Source organism: Podarcis filfolensis (assembly GCF_964270895.1).
Source record: "Podarcis filfolensis genome assembly, chromosome: 9".
NCBI classification, from domain to species: domain Eukaryota; kingdom Metazoa; phylum Chordata; class Lepidosauria; order Squamata; family Lacertidae; genus Podarcis; species Podarcis filfolensis.
The window spans coordinates 29,192,594-29,212,299 of record NC_139610.1 but is presented as its reverse complement, the minus strand read 5'-3'; the positions used below and the strand labels follow the sequence as shown (position 1 = coordinate 29,212,299).

Below are 19,706 nucleotides of genomic sequence, written 5' to 3'. Positions count from 1 at the left end.
GTCAAATGAAAATTCCATTGCTAAAGCTCTAGCCAAGGGGAAGAATTCCTATTCAGCCCCTGCCCCATGGCAACTTGAGGGTGGGCAAGCACTGAGGTGCCTGGTAACTGTGTCAAGAGATGGGTTCCTACATTTAAGTGGCAAATCAGCACTCACCTCCCACTGGTCAGCTGCTGCTGGCCAGGTGTGCACCCTCACCACATCTCCTAATCATTGTTCAAATGGCTGTCTACTTATATAAACTCTAAATTTACCTATTTTCACTCAATTACATTTAAATACTTTATTTGCCAATCAGCAATCTCTTCTTAGAGTGTTAATTATTTTGTGTTGAATATTGCTTCTAAAATTTCTTTGTTGTGAGCTTTACCATGAAAGAATCCCTGACAGATTACATATAAACAGATCATCTTGAGCAATACACTTCTTAGGTGTAGCTAATGGTTTTAGCCATGTTCTTTTTGGTCGCCTTTATTAAACCTGGTGAATTCAGGAGAAATCCACAAAGCATTACATTATCAGCATAACATGAAACAGTTGCAGGTAATCAATAAATATATATACTTTATGTGCTCTAAAATGTAAGGAACATGATTTCTCAAAAGCACACTTAAAAGGGCTATTCATGCTGTTTTTCATTGATTTCTTTCTCTCTTGGTACAAGTCACAGTGTGCATTCTGTGTGCTATTACAAAGACAAATTCTGGACTTAAAAAGATGAATGCTGATAGTGGAAAGAAAGCCTAAACAGAAGGCTGTATTGGTCAAACTCCCAGAGGCTAATTAAATTTATCTGTTACACCAAGGTATTGCGGATAATTATAATTGTTCGGATGGATCTAGACTTCCAGGGAATGGGAGTCTGATATCTGGACACTCCAGAACAATGTGAGAGGTGGTACTGGACACTGCAGTCTTCATCAGAGGCTATTCTTAATGTGCCTCACTCAAAGAAAGTATTAAGTATAGTTACACAAGAATAGGCATTTTCAGTGGTCATGCCCTTGTCTGTGAAATGCTCTCCCTGGGGAGGCACACCTGGAACCATCATTATTAGTTTTAAGGGACCAAACTAAGACCTTTTTATTCACTCAGGCCTTGGGTAACTAAGCTGATTTCCATGGTGTAGTGATCATATTTTAGTGGGGTAGCTAGGCATAGTCCTTATTATGTCACTGTATGAGTATTTTAGGTATTTTGCTACAGGTAGGTAGCCGTGTTGGTCTGCCGTAGTCGAAACAAAATTTTTAAAAAATGAGCTTTCATGTGCATGCACACTTTATTAGGTGTCGTTTACCTATTTGTAATAATAGCAGTAAAAATACTAATATTTATCATTAAGTGCACACTAGGTAAGAAAAGTACAGTCGTACCTTGAAAATCGAATGGCATGCATGGCATCATGTCATGGCCATGATGACAGGGAGAGTTAGAGATTACCCAAAACAGAAAGTACAGAAAGAATGGAAAATCTTTAAAGAGTATCTGGAAAAATATTATAATAATAAACACCTCCTGGCAGAAATAGAATGATCCTTGTAAAACAACAAATATGTTTTTTGGTATCTGAGGAAAACAAAGAAAGCAATACAACAATTTGGAACTGTGTGTGAAAAAATAGTAGAAATAATAACACAATGAGTCTAATCGGAAGTCAAATGTGTTTATTTTGTTTTGTTTTCTTCTTTCCTTTTTTCCTTTTTTTTGTACCTCTTTCTTTGGTCTTTTCCTCTTGGAACTGCTAAGAGATAAAGAGATAAAAGTTAAATATGAAAACTCGAGTAAGTTAAAAGTGATGTTTTGTAATTTTTCAATTATTGTTCATTTATTGTTAAAGTTGGTCAATTGTAATGAACTGATGTAGTAGCTACTGCAGGGGGGTTGTTATTTTTGAACTCTAAATAAAGCATGAATTTTATTATTATTATTTTTAAAAAAAGAAAGTCAAACGGAATCTGTTCCAGAAGTCCATTTGACTTCCAAAACGTTCGGGAACCAAGGCGCAGCTTCCTGCAGCCAATCAGAAGCCATAGAAGTGACGACGGACGTTCGGGTTCCAAAGAACGTTCGCAAACCAGAACAATCACTTCTGGGTTTGCAGCATTCGGGAGCCAAAACATTTCATCTTGCAAGACGTTCGACTTCCAAGGTACAACTATACCTTGTTCCTTCTTAGTGGAAAGCTAAAGGGAGAGGAGACAGTTTGACAAAAATGTAGCAAAGTTTGAAGTATGCTGAGATGTTAACTTGTATTATCATCACCCTGTGGAACACAGGTCAGTCAGTGATAACCCAGTCATTTATTCCATCTAGAAGTTGTTAAAAATGAGTATATTGTCCATTGTCTTTTGTTCATTGTCTTGAACAAATGGATATATTTTCTTGTGCATGCAGTGCCAATAGCAATGCACAAGTTCCTTTATAGGGCTGCAATCCAACACTCTGGATTCTGGCTGGAATCCAACACTCACTTACTTCAGAGTAAATCCCACTAGAACTTACTGTGACTAATATCTAAGTAAACATGTATGGGATTATCAATCGGCATTATTTCTGAAAGGGTTTTTATTTCCATGGCAAACCCTTCAACACTACAGCTCCTTGCAACAGCCACAAGACAGTGGAGAAGAAGTGTGTTATGGTGGGTGGAATATTATGGAACTCTCGTTATAAAGAAATGGTACCCTACAGTGTGATTTGCATCATGCTGTGTGAGCCGCCTACACTTTTCAGCAGTTGGTTCTGCGTCTGTAATTTATTGCTCCAGAAGCCATTATAATAACACAAGAAATGCCTCAGCAAGTGTGGAGGGAAGAACACATCACAGTCAGATTGTAATGACTATTTAGACTATTTAAACTCACTCAGCTTGTTCTGCATTAGAAAAACAAGCCCTATTAAATTACTTATTTTATACATTTTATTTGGCATTCTAGCTTCATTGTAGTCGAGATTAAACACCTTATTACACTTTTGAAGAGAGAAGCTTATGAAAATAATTGCCCAGAAATTACTGTGTTAAGTGTAAAAACTGTTGGGTAGAAATCTGATTAAAAAAAAAAAAACCCCAAAAACTTGTAGATCTCTGCTGGGCAAATATACTAGGTTTCTTAGAAGGAAATGTCTGTCCCATTTCAACAGAGTGCTATCAGAGTACAAGAACAATGTGGGAGGCAGCACTTATGAGTTATAAGCTCAACCTGATTGGCATTAGGCATAAGGTACAAAGGCTATGGGTTGCCTTTCATTGGTTGGAGAGATCCTTGTGTCTCACTGGTCAGCTACTCCCCACCTTAAGCAGGGCAGCCCCTGGTCAATAAGGTGCCAACCAGCCAGTGTCTGCCTGTTTCAATGTGTCCTTGGAGCTCAGAGTATCATTTGGCAAACAGACCAAACCACTGCACCAGGCAACAAAGAAAATAAACTTACCCTCTTGCACCTAGTAAGCTGGAATATCAGGACAATATTTCCTGGCTTCTCTGCTGGCCTACTGCAGGTTAACAACTCACAGAAGATGGCCATCATTAATCGTGAGCTGGAAACACTCAACATTGATTTTGCCACTTTACGGGAGATCAGACTCACTTTGAATGGCAGCCTCTGAGAGAAGAACTACACCTTCTTCTAGCAAGGAGAGCATCCAGAAGAACCACATATTCATGGTGTAGGCTTCGCAGTAAGGAACCGCTGACCAAGGGCTCAGCCACCTCCAATCCAGTTAACATCTTGAATGTGCTCCCACTATGTGCTTGGACATACAGATCAAGGACCTGTTCTAGAAGGAACTAGACCAGGCTCATTCTTGGTTCATCCTTGGATGCCTTCCCTATAAAGAAGGGTGTGAAACAGAGATGTGTTCTTGTCCCAACTCATTTTAGCATATTCTTCTCTCTATTAATCTCATATGTCTTCAGTTTGACTGAAGATGGTGTATACTTCCATTCAAGGACTGATGGGGGTCTGTTCAACCTGGCATGTCTCCATGGCATGTTGTGAGATGTTGTTTGCAAATGACACGTCTACAAAGATTCATCAATCATTTTGCCCAAGCCTTCATGGAGTTCGGCCTCTCCATCAGCCTGATGAAGACCAACGTCTTCATCAGGGCATCACCAGCACTCCGCACATTGGCATTGGTGACCACATGCTTGAGGTGGTAGACAAGTTTGTTTACCTGGGCTCCACCATCAACAACAACCTTTCCATTGACACTGACCTGGACAAGTGCATTGGTAAGGCAGCTACAGCAATGGCTCACCTCTCCAAAAGGTTATGAGAGAACAAGGAGAAGGAAGGCGGGGATTTCAAGGGGGAAGACAGACTGACAGTTTAAGCTCAGACTCAGAGGGAGGGCCACCAGAAATAGCCCATCCCATGACACATAGGTGTGCAAGAAGTAATGAGAGGTGTGAACAGGAAAGGAAGTGAAAGTGGGGCTTTAAATGTGGGAAGAGGAAGGGGTGGAACTCAGACTCTGCAACAGCTAAATTGGAAGCAGATGCTGAGTGACTGAGCTCCAGAGTGATCTGTGTGTTTTGAGCAATAAACCTGAGTTAATTACTGCTGGAGTTGTCTCGCTTCTGTGGGAGAGAACCAACCATTACATAGGCAATATTTAACAGTTGATGGTGACATGACAAAAGAAACAATTGGCCATGGTTTACCACTCAGAAGTAAAGGAATATGTTTATTTTGCCAAGATATTACAGATCCGTCAGAGGCAAGTGGGAAAAGTGCATTGGTGATCAAATCAGATCCTTAACACTGAAGTGCCTGCCTCTGCTATGCAGCCCCTGCTAACAAGCTAATGAAATTTCCTCTCCTTATGGTACAAGATGGTGCCTTCCTCTATTCTGTGTAAAAAAACAAACAAAACAACCTCAGCTGGATTGACAGTTGAATCTTTCTTCAACACTGGCAGCAGTCCTCCTCTGATTGCAACCAGCTCAGGGGGCACAGGACAGACTGTGTGGCACTTTGGTGCTCCGGTGTCTTGCTGTTTCTCCCCAGGCCTCAGCATCTTCTTCCAGAAGCACCTTCTTCACTCTGTCTAATGGTAGGTCCAGCCCTGTCCAGCCTGTGCTTCTATAGCTACAGAGACCAAGAGGAAGTGAGGAAATGCCAATTTTTCATGAGTTTTCGTATGATGGCTTTTCATGCCACTGTGCTGATGTCCTGCTTGTGGACGTTGCCCAGGAATCTAGTTTGACCATTGCGTGAACAGAATGTTGGAACTGATAGGCTCTTCTTACATTCTTATGACTGAAATGCTGGCATTAAAAAAAAAGGTTTTATTTCTTAATTAGTCTGAATTACTGTCTATCATTGAATGTTTGCACAAGATGAGAAAAAATATTCAGGTTACTTCAGATAATACTATTTTAAAAAACACTCTTGATAACGTCTTTTTTCTCTTTCACCAGCTTATCAGACTACTCTTCTATAATGCTGATTAAAATTACAATCAGCTTCCTAGCCATCTAACTATCCTAGGTATCTTAAGAGATAAAGCAATCTTTTCTACCAATTAAGTGCATTTCTGAAAATGTGTAAGACTTCTCTGTGAATCTTTGATAAGAGCAAAATTTATTTGGAAGCTAAACTAACATTTCCTTCTTCAGTTATTTGCCACCTGCCCCTAAAATCATATGCAAGGGTTAAAGCGAACAGCACCGTAAAAAATTAACAGCCCATGTTGGCTCTGTCTCTTGTAGCATGTGTATGTACATACTGTTAAATTTCTGCTAGTTTTGTTTGTTTTTCTCTAGTCTATTTCTGGTGGCTTAGTCAGCTTTTCTCTCTATTTTTCCATCTCTGTTCTTGATCCAGTATAAATCCCAGTCCAAACAGTGCTGGTGTAATTTCAGTGGCAGAATTCTTAAAGCTGCAGTTCTTGTACATTAGGACTTTTCTCTTTTACCAGTTTTATTTTATGTTCCCATCACTTTTGGGTTCCATCATAATGACAGTTATTTCCTCTTTCAGGGAAAAAGAACAACCACAAATCTGCAGCCTTAAATGTTCCAGGCTATACGCTTACCTGTTGTCTGTACTATTTCTATTGCTCTTCATTCACCAAACTCGTTCCTGTCACATCTTTGAATGGCTCTAGTCTTTCTCTTGGCCACTTCTGTGTTTCATTTATCTTCCCCACACTTTCTTCCACAAGTGTGGTCACTATGTGAGCTTCATAGTATGTCTTCTTCTTAGAATACTTCTCCTTTCCAGAGCATGCCTATTCCCTTGTGACAGCATGTAGCTATACCAGCCAGATTCCAAAAAGCTACTTTAGGCATCTTTGTCTTGTCACCTCCCTCCCTCCCTCTTTTGAATAACACACAATATCACAAATGAGTGCAGGTATTTTAGGCATGCCCCCTGAGATGTTTCCCCTTTCCCCCTCTTTTTTTCAATGATAGACTCCTGTGTTGTATCACAACATGTAAATAGCTTCCTTAAAATGTCTGGTGCTCATGGAATAGGAACATAGAACAATACATAAAGAACAAACCACCCCACAACTCACATGTTCTGAGGACTTCTGTAACTAGAGTCTTTTTCATATAGCCTCTTTTTCTCCACTACTGACACACTTGTACCAGAGACGAGTAGGAGAAATGTGAGGTGTCTTTGGGATGTGTATAGAATCCAGCCCACCCCTTGCCACTGTGTTCCACTGTACAATACATGAATAACTTTCACTGACTAAATACATATGAGTCTTGTGAACAGACCTGCCATCCTCCCTAACCTGCAGAGCCTAAAGGTTTCTTGTGTTGTCTGTGCGTATTTTATAAACAGAAGAGTCCAGCATCCTGTTTTAACAGTGGCTGCCCAGCTGCTAATGGAAAACTTGTGAGCAGGATCTGAGTACAATAGCAACTGGCATTCAGAGGCTTACTCCTTTCAGTACTAAAGACAGTACAGCCTAGACATTTGTATAATCCTCTTTTAAAGCTCTCCAAGTTGGTGAGAGATGTGGTAATTACCACCTTGTGGTAGCTAACTCCATAGTTTAACTATGTGCTGTGCAAAGAAGTACTTAATTTTCTCTGTCCTGATTCTTCCAGCATTCCCCTTCACCAAATGATCCCAGTTTTTGGCACCATCACAGAAGGAATAGAACTTTTGTCTCTAGCTTTTACCATATCACACGTAATTTTATATATCTCTGTCATGTCAAAGCTCACTTGGCTTTTATCTTATCTTTAAAAAAATCCCCAAATTGTGTCCCTTTCCTCAAAGGGAAGTTGTTCTAGCCTCTTGATCATATTGGTTACCCTTTTTTTGAGCTGCACAATGTCATTTCTGAAGTAAGACGAGCTGTAGCTATATGCTTGTTGACACTCTCAAAGAACTGTAAAAGGTTCATGAGACAGAACTTGTCTTTGCAGAAGCCATTACATATCTAAACAAAAACTTTAATAAGTACAATTGTGTTTTGTTTTTGTTTTGTTTTATATACTGGGGACTTTCCCCATAGCAATCCAAACAGACTCCCAATCATGCAAGATTGCTGTATTAGCTGGGAAATTAAAGGGGGGGATCCTAATTGAAATGGCATAGTACAGTGATTTGCACACCCAGATTTCTGTTCTACAACATTCTGCCCCACCCCACTTCACCTAAGTAATCAAAGAGGTAACTTTGCAGCAGATACGGTGCACTATTAATATTTTTATGTAATTAAGAAGTAACAGTAGATAATAGTAGATAACGGTAGATAATAATAGTGTCATCTTAACTTGACTCTATTAAATACAATTCTAGCCCACTCAGTCCCAGTGACTTATGAAGAGGTTAGGAATTTAAAAACAGCAACAACAGCTAATAGAGAGAGCCAATTAAAGTACCATTACAAAAAAGGCAAGATTCTGAACCCTTTATAGTTATAAAAAGAATTGTGAAAATAGCAACTGTATATTAAGGTTTGATTTGACAGAAATAAAAAATGTTTGCAGAGCTGTACTCTTTGGTGGTAGTCATTTCCTTACAATTTCTCAGTCAATCCGTGAACTTTTCTGTTACATCAAAGTATATTTCCAACTGGGCATTAAAATCTACTTAAACCACAGCAGCTCATGCTCGGTGTGGGCACCACTTCCACCGTATCTATCAATTGATATTAACTTCTCCCACTGAGTTTATTTGCACTGTAAACGCATAATAAATCTGTGAAATGTGACACTTCAGCACTGGGCTTTTTTCCCTTTGCCTTCTGACAGTTCTTTCCCTTTGTATCTCTGGACTATAGAAAGTTAGATTCATAAATCTGAAAGGGTCCACAAGGTAATCCAGCTGAAACCTCTGCCTGAGTGCAAGTACAGTTTTGCCCTGTGCCCCTCACCTTTAAACTTGATACACTGAAGACCATTATGCAGTTTGGAATGCACTATAGAAGAAGCAGGGTGTCCCCAGTTCTGATCTGCCTTTGAGTAAGGATGGAATATTTTTTGTTTCATTTCACTGAGAGTCAGTGTGGTGTAGTGGTTAAGAGCAGTAGACTCATAATCTGGTGAACCAGTTTCGCGTCTCCGCTCCTCCACATGCAGCTGCTGGGTGACCTTGGGCTAGTCACACTTCTCTGAAGTCTCTCAGCCCCACTCACCTCACAGAGTGTTTGTTGTGGGGGAAGAAGGGAAAGGAGAATGTTAGCTGCTTTGAGACTCCTTCGGGGGATATCAAATCCAAACTCTTCTTCTTCTTTTTTCAGAGTTGAATGATTTAGAATTTGGGTCTAATAGCCACCCCCCTTTTTTGAAACCATTCATCTTTCACAAAGGTGGGGTATATTCAGCAACTTTCAGGCAGAGAAGGGAGGTGCATTTTGCAAAACAATCATATTACTTTAAGCTCAAATATTAAGTTGGTGAGGGTTTTTCCAAGTGTCAGCTTGGGCCTAATGGGGGCAGCCATCCTTCACCCTGCAGAATGTCTCCTGAAAACAATCCTACATTGCCATGCTGTATTATTCCCCAGGAGCTTCGCCTCCCACAGGGGACCTATGAGGATTGTCCACCCTCAGAGACTGATGGAGTCAATCACTTTCCAGACCGCCCTGAGGGATATCCAGGCTGATATGACTGGCAGTCCTGTAGAAGCCATGGTTGACTTAAGGAATATCTGAATGGATAAGGCCCTTGACACAGATAAGACTGAGACACTGTTAGTGGGTGGTTCCCTAGACTGGATGGATGGGTAGTACCTTGCTCTTTATGGAGTTACACTCCTTCTGAAGGAATGGGTACATAGCTTGTGGGTACTTCTGGATCCTCTGCTGTTGCTTGAGGCTTGGGTAGCAGAGTGCCTTCCATTAGCTTTGACTGGTGGCCCAGCTGCGCCCCTATCTGGACAGGGATAGCCTAATTTCTGTCGTCTATGCTCTGGGTAACCTCCAGGCTAGATTACTGCAACGTGTTCTACATGGAGCTGTCTCTGGACAGTTCAGAAACTTCAGCTGGTGCAGAATTTGATGGCCAGGTTGCTCACTGCGGAAAGAAAGTTTGAACATATTACACCAATTCTGCCCCAAGGACACTGTCTGTCAGTTAGTTTCTGGGTCCAATTCAAAGTGCTGGTTTTGACCTATAAAGCTTTAAATGGCTGAGTACTGCAATACCTCAAGGAACGCCTCTCTCCATATAAACCTACCCGGACCATTCTGAGGCCCTTCTTTGTGTGCCTCCTTCATGAGAGGTCCAGAGGGTGGCAACACTAGTACAGGCCTTTTATGCAGTGTCTCCCCCTTTGGGGAATGTTCTCACAAGGGAGGGAGAGAATGCTTAACCTTGTATGCCCTTTTACATGTGTTTGTGGAGGCGGGGTTACTGGTTTGTTTTTGTTCTTATTTTTATTATGCATTTTGTCATTTTATTTTGTCTTTTTATGCTGTGAACTGCCTTGAGATCTTCGGATGAAGGGCGCTAAACTAAATGATCAATTAATTAATCAATTAAATTGTTCACCTCTCTGTGTGCAGGCACACACATACACATCAGACTCTGAAAATCTCACAAATATCAAAAATTCACAGGTTTGAATGGCTGAAGTATTTAAAAGAGTTTAAAAGTGTTTATATTATGTGTCCAGAGAAGTTTGGCTCACATTACTTTCCATTACACATCTTGTTTGGGTTTATAGATCTATTTATGTACAGAAGAAGTGATAACAGAAGTTTCTGTTATGGAGCAATAGTAATAAAAAAGGGAGATAAAACATAGAAAAACCAGTCTAGCAATTATTCTAAGAATAAGAACTATTTGTTAAGACATTTATGCAAATCAGATATCTGCTTCTCATTAGACAGAAATGGTTCACCATTTTGTTACAGATGGATAATTGCCCTCACAGCTAAAATGACATTATAAAGTGAGGCTGCAGGTCAGTTTTTATCCCTGTCACAATGTTTTCCTATCAACCCAAAATTTAATTTTAGACATTTGCATTTCATTTCCCCCTTCCTGGCAAAAATGAGTAAACATGTTTAAAAATTAATGGATATTTTAACACAGGTCATCTGGCTTCTGACTGACAAGTGGCAAAGAGATATGGAAAGGAGAGGAAAATGATCAATTTTGCTTCAATTCTGAAGGCTAGATGACAGATTCCCCCCCCCCCTTCCCTTGGATGGCATTCATGTGACAAAGTAAAGTGGGTAGATTGGTTTCTGTTGGAATGAATTACAATTTATTCCTGTGATGCGTCCTAACATGATATATTTAAAGATTGACATTTGCAGTAGGCACTACCTCACTCTAACACTAAACTTGCCAGGTTTTCTGTGGACACAATGTTGCAGAATTTATCAGGGTCACAGCCTTGAATCAGGGCTTGAACTGAACTCCAAAACCTCCGTACTATAGACGGTATTATTGATACAATGGAGTTACACATATCCAGCACTACATAGCATCAGGATGTTAATGGACTGGATGGGTAGGATGTGGCCTGCTCTGAAGATGCAGGTTGAGGACACTTCTGGATTCAACCCTGTTGCATGAGGCTCAAGTGGCCTCTGTGGAATCAGCTTTGGCTGGTGGCCTAGCTGCACCCCTGTCTGGAGAGGGATAGCCTAACTTCTATTGTCTATGCTCTGCTAACCTCTAGGTTAGATTACTGCAATGTGCTATGGTTTAGAAACTGCAGCTGGTGCAAAATTCAACAGGCAGTCTGAGCACATAACACCAGTTTTGGCGATGGCTACTGATTAGTTTCCAGAATCAATTCAAAGTATTGGTTTTGACCTATAAAGATCTAATATGCAGCTCAGGAGAGCAGTACCTCAGTATCTCCTCACATGAACTAATCCAGACCCTGCAATCTTCATTTGAAGCCCTTCTCCATGAGCCCTTCCATGGGATGTCCAAACAGAAGCAGTTTTAGGGTGGCATGACCAATGCAGCAGCACTGGGAACCAAGTGTCATGAACGAGTAGTCAGCTTCACCTGCAGAACAGCAGCCTGAAGGGGGAGAAGGTGGAGTGACTCCACCTGCAACTGATCAGCCTTCAAGAACACAGAGAAGGCACTAACGTGAACCAGCTGGCTTCAGTTTTCTTAAGCAGAACTTCCAGCAGCAGTCAGGTGCTGGTAACAACACTTGTAGTACCTGGCTCTATCTAGCTGCTTCCTGCTCATTTTGAATCTTCAGCCTCTGATCATCAGATTCCCTGATCCCTGGACTGTCTGACCACACGAGTTGCTGTCTTCCCAACCTTAGGACTGGACCTGACTTTGGATGCTGACTCTTCTTCCAGGCAAGTACACCTCAGAGACTCTTCTGGTTGGCTGGCCTCCCACTCAACTGAGCTCTACACACTGTTGCTTAGCAATGAGACTATGACACCGCACTGCAGGGAGCACCACAACAATGATGCAGAACAAAGCACAAGAGGCCAAATTTTAGCATTGTACAGGGCACTGCTGAAATTTGAGAGCCCAAAGTCCCCCACTGGTCCAGGGGGTGGCAGCATTAGAATGGGCCTTTTCAATGGTGGTTCCTCACTTGCAGAATGCTTTCTTAAGGGAGGCTCCATCTTTATCTGCTTTTCGGCACCAGGCAAAAATATGTCTTTATACATGGGCTTTTGGCCCTTAGTTTGAAGAATTTTAAAGTATCTGAGGCCTCTTTTGGTGAAGCAGAATCTGGTAGACCTGTATTTTATTTGTAGAGATGTGTGTCTGTGTTTGCTTTTTTAGTTTTTTATTGGTTGTGTTTATTGTAATTGGATTTATTATTTCTTTTATTATTTCTATTTATATTTCTGCAGCTAGAGGGTGGCACCGACTAACTACTGTTCAGACCCTTGGTTTATGGACTGTGAAGTCCTACAGGGTTATTGGCTTGTTCTCCTGTTGGTGAACATTGCCTGATGGATTGTGATGCAAGATAGGATTTTCTCTGTGGCAGCACCCCAGTTATGGAGCTCCCTCTGGCAATATGGCTGGCCTCATCACTGATGAGTTTCAGAAGTCAACTTGAGTCTTAAGAACAGGCATTTGGGTAAGGTTTGTAAGTTGAATGTGGTGGCTTTAATGTTGCTATGGAATTAGTTTCATAGTGTGACTTTGTGCTTTAATTAACGGTTTGGTTGGTTTTTACACCATTGTTTTATTGCCTTGTTCACCATCATGGGATGAAGGATGGTCCAGAAATATACATAATTTAAAAGTAAATGAAGGAGGAGACTTGGAAAGTTCCAGCATGAGGAAGGCATTGGAATGCAATGGCTTCATATTTTATAAAACTATAGAAGTATCTATAAGCATAATCATGTATAACACCATAATAGCTCTTTGATATGCATCAGTCTCATAATCACACAATTATTATGTGTGCTTTAACTACAAGCCTCAGCTAGAGTGTCCTTTTGTAATCTTTGTATGCAAAAATGAAGCTTTCAAAAACAACCTTAACAATTATCAGTGTTCACTGTTTTCTGTTCTACATCAAAATTATTTTTGCACAATGGAATGTGAAACTGCAAAAAGCAAGTGTAAATTATCCCTTGATGTTTTCTAAGTAGTGATGGGTGGAACTGTGGGAGATAGTTTGCTCTGATGGAGGAGACAATTATTAGTTACTATAACTAAGAAACCATGAATACTTTTTCAATATGACAGTTACAGAAACAGCAATTGACCACTGAACTCTACAAAATTTATCTAGCTAAAGGATTAGAGGCTGTATAGACAGTGTGCGGGTTCAGGTGTAACACTAATCCATAGTTATGAGAATCAACTGCAGCAAGCCTTGGGCCAGCACACTATCCTCTCCTACAGTGCAGGTAGGAGGAGGAATTTGGAACCTTTCACTACTGCATCAGCCAAACCCAGACAAATTGTCCATTATCTTATATGTGATTAGTTGATGCAAGCCAAACTATAGTTTATGAAGCTAGTTTGCGTCAACCAACCACACTTAGCATTAACCACAGTTTAGGGCTAAGTCAGCATACTTAATATTTACACCACTTATATGTCACAAAAACTAAAAGGATACAAGTGTGCATAAAAACTGTGTTTACTGATGTGTATGTATGGACATCAGTAACTGTCCAACAGTTTGACTTTACCCCCAAAGGGACACGCTTCCATTGTCTCCAGAGATAAACAGATGCTAACAGCAACAATGATGTATAGGTGTGCAAAATTGCAAGTTAATATTACTGTAATTTAAACAGAAATCTAATACATACCTCATAGTGGGGGAGACTGTGTCCATGGGTGATTCCAAACAGGCATGTACTGTATTGTACGATGAGTGCAGAATCCACGTTATATAATTGGCATCAAAATGCAACCTCTCTTTATCCACCTCAATTTAATCTAGATTTACCTTTTCTGTGAAACAACTGGGTCCCCACCCCACCGCAAAAAAACCCCACTAGTATTGTCTTGTCTAATGAATTTTTATTTTTAAACCAGACTGAGATTGCACAGCCCTTGAAACAGAAGATGCCTTCACAGATGCTCCAAGTGTCCCTATTTTCCAGGGACGTCTCTGATTTAGAGAAGCCGTCCTGGTTTCTGATTTGAACATGGAATGTCTTGCTTTTTCTTAGGATGTCCCTATTTTCATCGGAGAAATGTTGGAGGGTATGTCCTCAAGGACTGTCCTCTGTAAAGTAGGACACATGACCACTCTAATGCTAAACTGAAGTTAATCTAAGACAGAAGCAGATTAAAAATAAAAAAACCAACTTTCTCATCATGGCTAAACTGGGAGGGGAAGCCTGTGTGACCCCAATGTTCACTGAGCCTTGTTCTTGTAATGTTGAAGCATGCCTTAATGTTGCATCCAAATGCAGCCAGTATCAGAAAATAAGCCCGTCCTCCTGTCATCCTTTTCCCTCTGATTTAATTCTTTAGCTTCACTGTGCTTCTGAGATTTCCCTCCTGTACAAATAATCCCTCCTGGTCATCTCCTTCCATCATTCCTTAGATCAGGTCTTGGAGTGTAAACAGTCGTTTCGGGTGCGTTCCCATGAGTAGATTTGCTTTTGGAGAGGTCTCCAGCATAGCCACTTGAAACAGAGGCCTCCCGAACCAGCAGATCTCATCTCCTAGTGACTTCTTGGAAAGGGTCAAGCGTCCTCCCTGGAATATTTGTATCATCTTATTCAGGCCTGGACTAAATGTCAAAAGGTTTGCTGGAGCAAATGGAAAGATTCAGCTAAAAATGATTCTTCTGTAAAGAGTAACACACAAGTTCAATAATAAAACTTTCAGTATAAGAAGCTTAGCCCTCTTTCTCTGCCAGTCTTAAAAAGATACTGCCACCTGTTCTTATCTGAATAGCCACCAATAACTGTCAGTTCCATTTCACTTTTTTGTGCCTTGCCAGAGAACACAATAGTCTTCTTTTGTGTCTCTTCATTTATCTCAGAGTGCTTAGAGTATTCATTTGATGTGCTGAGTATGATAAAGCAGTTACAGATGGATTATCAGGTGATACACTTCCTTCAAGTGATAATGCAATTTAAAATGGGGGCAGAGCTCTGGGTATTTTGTTGCAAAAAAGAGAGAAGGATATTAATTGACAGGAAAAGGTATAGAAGCTGGTGGGGAGGGGGGGGTAGAATAATAAAAAAGTGACTTTCTCTTGTGACACTGTAGAGAGATGTCTGTGGAATAATTTTGCCACTGTGGCACATTTGAGATGTAAGAAACATTAACAATGAGGAGGGCTTTAGGTGAAGATCACTCTGCATCGTAGATGGCATTATCTGCTGATTTAGCTGGGCTGAAAACTGCTGAAAAAATAATCCTTTTTGTGCCCTTGTCAGAGGCTTGGGCCTGAAGTAATAGAAAATCAGCTTTACCTGAGTCAGATAATCATTACAAAATGAATTTCGTTCTTCACTCGCTCAAAGTAGTAATTGGGAGAAAAATGTTTGATGGGGATGATGAATATTATTTTAAGTTAAAGCTTACTTAAGATATGCGTATAAAATACTAGGTGCTACTAATAATTAAGCTATTCTGTGTACCTGTAAATTATCTGCCTTGATTGAAAAAGAGATGATTACTTAAAATGGATCTTTTTATCTTTTAAATCCCCCACCCCACCCCCAAATCTTACTGTTTCTCCTTTTCCTTAGCATTCACAAGAGGCATTCAGTTAATCATACCGAGGTCTCTCCCTTAGCACTGTAGTAGCTGATTACCCAGCAGGAGGTGCAGTTCCAGCAGGGTAAGTCAGAATGGTGTTGCCAGTTCCCTGGAGAGGGACATCCTGGAAAAATACCAAGGTTGAGAACTGTCATATTCACAGCAGTAGGTGCATTTTCCTCAGAAATTAATGGAGCAAGCTGGGCAAAAAAAAAATGTTTTTAAACTACATCTTCCCTAGAGTAAGATGCAAATTCAAAGCCCCTTTTGAAGCACTGGAATGAAAGTTGAAGATAAGACTTTTTAGGGTTTTTTGACATTGATAATATAGGCAACTCCAGCAGTACGAATATTAAATTGAAATGGAAGATAAGTGGGGCAGATGTTGCTCATGCTGGCTCAAAATACAATCATAACTCTTCTGAGAGCTAGATTGAAGCATTCACGAAATTTTGCAGGCATAAAACATAACTAGGGTTTGATAAAATGAAATGAAAGCTGTCAGGACCATTAAAATATGGACAAAGACATGATACCTCAAAACTACTCTCAGGACTCCTTTATGCCTGAGAGATCAAAACTGTCCCAAAACATTTCTCTGTAAGAAAGCCACAGCATAGCTAGATAAATCCCCAACTTTGAGTATAGACTCCATTGCAGATCGTGACCATGATGATGGCAATAATAGCTCAACAAACTCACTTTCTTCCCCTACTAATTCAGACAAGTTTAGACCACTACAGGAAAACATCTTTCATAAGCCTCTACAATCTGAGTTTTGAGGATTGATAAGTTTAGTGTCCATTGGAAACGGTTTCTACAACACTTGGAATAAGGAGATTCATAGATTTTAGGGTCAAAAGGGTCCAGTGAGATTAAGTGGTGTGACCTACATTGCAGAGGCCAACTTAATCTCTTCCATTTATTACTTTCTCAAACCCGGTATATCCTATTTGCTAAAGTATGGCTTTTAAAACGGCACCTAAACTTTGCAGAAAATCCACTGTTATGATTACGGTAATAATAAAGTAACAGTTTGATCTATTTGTTAATCATCCATGCTTATTTGAAAGTATGCTTTATTTCTAATGTGAATTTGTTCACCAAGCCATTGGTTATATTTTGTATTCTTTCTGAATTTTAAAACACGTATCACAGCTGTTGTATTGTCATTAGAAATAAATAAATAAATAAATACTATACAACAAAGATTAAGGTAAGGCTGAGCTAAAAACTAAAGGTACCGTTCTTTTGATGGCAGTACTTTTAGCTTTTAGCTCAGCTTTATCGTAATCTTTGTTGCATAATATTTTTATATATAGAAGAAAACAAGTTTCTGAAATAGAATGTTTTTAAGGTTCTATTTGTCTGCCCCCCCCCCCAAAAAAAAAAACCATGCATAGCAATTATCCAGTTGTGATCCAAGCTTTTCAGGCACCACAGAACTTCATCCACACCTTACATTTAAAGCACTATTATACCACTTTATAAGAGTTATGACTTTCCCCTAAAGAATCCTGAGAACTGTCGTTTGTTAAGCATCCTAAGAGTTAGGAGACTCGTATTCTCATCACAGAACTACAATTTCCAGAAGGTGAAATCAATCCACCTCCGAATAGAACTTTGTGAACTAGAGGGACAGCCATGACTGTTTCAGTGGCATAATACTGCTTTAAATGTGTGGTGTAGATTTGACCTTACAAAGAGAAAGTCTCATGATGCCTAGCATAGGAGCCAACTCCTAGTGGCCGAGGTGGCTTCACCCTCCCAATAAAATATTTGACGGGGCCAGGGGGGAATGGTGTGTGTGATCAATTATGCAGGGTGGGGCTTAACTGCAGCCTCCCCCCCCCCAATATTTTATTCAATGTGGCACCCCTGATGCCTAGGATTCCTAGCTTTCTCAAGATGTGAGTAGGGTGAGACTAGGGAAAACCTGTATCAGGCTGGAGTAAAACTACAAGGATGGCAACTGAGACCAGGCAGCCTAGAGTCCAGCTTCAACATCCTGCATCTTCCATGTGTTGTAGCTTCACTTCAGCCACACTTCCATCACAGAAAATACTTAATCTATTGTATAGTGCTTCTTTAAGAAGCGAGCCCAGATGTCCTCAGCAAGAACAGTCAATGTAAGTGAACTGGATGAAGCTATCCTTGGCCCATAATGGACCAGCAACAAGGGACAATTTTAAGTCATGTTGCACTTGTTTGTTTCCCTGCAATCCAACTTATCTGCCCTGGGTATTCCCAATGAGTTGTAATAATAAATATCGAGAGTTTCCAGAAGAAGTCTGGTATGTGATGCTTTTCCCTCACATTCAGTACGGACCTCCAGAACGAATTAAGTTCTTAACCAGAGGTACCGCTGTAGTCTGTATTCATCTATAATTTCATCAGAAGCTGACCAGACTCAAGATTGTCTTGTGTTGGTGAAGCTGGAAAAACCGGGCTCTGACATAGATCATTGTGTGAAAATTAAGCATTGTGCAAATTGTGTCCTCCCTAAAAGAGGGCACGTGTTGCGGTGAGACCTGGAGACCTGGTTGTGGGTGGCTCTATTGGATAGCCACAACGCCCGATTGGTGGGTTCCTCGTTGCTGGGGTAATCTGGCCAATAGGGTGCAGACTAAAGGTTTGAGGGACCTATTTAATCCTTTGCACATGACCCAGAGATTCTCTTTCAGCTCGTGCAAACGGAACACCCACCTCTCCCTATATTTAGGGTATTTTGCGATTGACCTTGCTATGCCATCGTGTGTCGTCTGTCATTGGGTCAGGGGCATGACAGGAATTTCCCCCAGTTGGCTGATTGACTGTTGCCATTTGGGTTTCGCCTGCCGCTTAGCAAATCGTCACAACTTGTAAGGTTGCGGATAGGCACTGGTTCATGTGATAGGGATGGGAGAATGGTCTCGCCATCCCTATGTGAAGGGTATTCCGTTAAAGGAATCCAGGGACTCAACTTGGTTTGGTCAACCCCCGAGAGGGGGTTGTGCCCGTGCCTGAGTCCAGGGGAGCATCTGGGGAGTGAACAGAGTCTGTTCCCGGGCTTTTCACCTACCTCAGGTGTTCACGCTTGGCTGACCTATGCTGGAGCCCTGGGTCAGTGCTACCTGCAAGGGTGCAGGGAGCTAGTTGAACCAGAGCCTATGCAACCACTCACTTTTCTGTAATCAATAAAGTTGTGGCCTAAATTCTGCCAAAAACCAAAACTAAAATTTGAGTCAAGTGTGAATTTATTTAGCGGGGAGGTCTCTGGGTCTGAACATGCAAAACATTACAAAGCTGGTTTGGCTGTGACAAGAATCACTACAGCTCCGTGATCAAATGACTTTTGCAACTAGCTGATAGCACTTGTTCGTAATATCTCCATATTACAGTTGTCTGACTTAATGACAATTCATATACTGTACTAGGCTTCAAGTCCATTCATGTTTGTCAGTCTGTGTCTTTGGCTAACTTCCTGGGTTCATCAGAAGACTGGATCACAAATAAATATCTTGATCCTATTGTCCATTGTACCTTTTGAAACACAAGTGTTTACTTGGGTAATTCACTTGTACTAGAATGCTATCTTTTCAGTGTTATTCCCGACATGTCCAATCTTTAATCAGGTTATGCACATATGGGCAGTGCTTGACTTACTTTTCAATATTTGGGCCTTCATACTAAAGCAGGAAGAGGAAACCATAGGCCCAGGAGCCATGCTCATCTTTCCACAGGCTATGCTCATCCCTAGGTCACATTGGGTTGACAGGTTGTCAAGTGCTTCTGGCTGGCTGGAATGTGGTCCTTGAACTCTGATCATGCCTCTGGCTTGTCTGGATTTAGTATGGAGAATGTGTATGCATAGAACCTTCTGGTTTCTGCATAGCTGAAATCCAGCTATGTAAAAAGAGTCATGTCAATTGCTTCACCAGATTTTGGCATCTGACCCCACTCACCATTGGAATTTGCGACCCCACCCCACACATGGAAGGTTGTCTAGAAGGAGACAAGACACTTGCGGCTTAAAAAGGTACTCCCCAACCCACCCCTGCTGCACTAAAGGATCAACACTATGGTCCTAATTTCCCACCATGGTTTAGGTAGAAG

At 40.8% G+C, this 19,706-nt stretch overlaps 1 protein-coding gene and 1 long non-coding RNA gene across 25 annotated transcripts in view; one reads left to right on the top strand and one right to left on the bottom strand.

Moving 5' to 3' along the window:
• The window catches only part of TENM3 (teneurin transmembrane protein 3), a 1,278,808-nt gene that overhangs the window by 474,384 nt on the left and 784,718 nt on the right, over positions 1-19,706 (top strand). The window lies entirely within an intron of this gene.
• On the bottom strand, positions 1,633-11,786 carry LOC310770527. Its single transcript, XR_014552229.1, has 3 exons — positions 11,608-11,786; positions 4,880-5,270; positions 1,633-1,741 (listed from the first exon to the last, which is right to left on the bottom strand). It is a non-coding gene; the product is annotated as an uncharacterized lncRNA (long non-coding RNA).